Consider the following 636-nt stretch of genomic DNA (forward strand, 5'->3'; position numbering starts at 1 on the left):
CTCTACGCCTAAGCCTAAGCCCGATAAGGGTGACTGTCATTACTGCGGCGTGTCTGGACACTGGAAGCGTAATTGTCACCTTTATTTGGAGGATCTGAAGGATAAGAAGCTTGGTGAAGCTTCTACCTCAGGTATTTATGTTATAGAAGCTAACATATGTACTATATCTTCATGGGTATTGGATACCGGAAGTGCCTCACACATTTGTGGAAATGTGCAGGGACTAAGAAGAAGTAGGATGCTAGCTAAGGGAGAAGCGGATCTACGCGTCGGAAATGGAGCAAGAGTTGTTGCATTGTGTGTTGGCGTTTACGATTTGCATCTTCCTTCTGGACTTGTTTTAGAGCTTAGTAATTGTTACTATGTTCCTGCGATTAGCAGAAAATTATTTCTATTTCATGTCTTGATTTGGATGGTTTTCGATTTGTGATTGAGAACTCGAGTTTGATGATTTATCGAGACGATATTTACTATGGTAATGGTTATCTAGTTAATGGTTTATACGTCTTGAATGATCAGCCTTCAAACTCAACTTCATCCATCTATAGCGTGAGTACTAAACGGTTTAAGCCGAACGACTTAAACCCAACCTTCCTCTGGCATTGTCGTCTAAGCCATATAAACGAGAAGCGCATT

Source organism: Tarenaya hassleriana, unplaced genomic scaffold (assembly GCF_000463585.1).
Source record: "Tarenaya hassleriana unplaced genomic scaffold, ASM46358v1 Cleome63, whole genome shotgun sequence".
NCBI classification, from domain to species: Eukaryota; Viridiplantae; Streptophyta; class Magnoliopsida; order Brassicales; family Cleomaceae; genus Tarenaya; species Tarenaya hassleriana.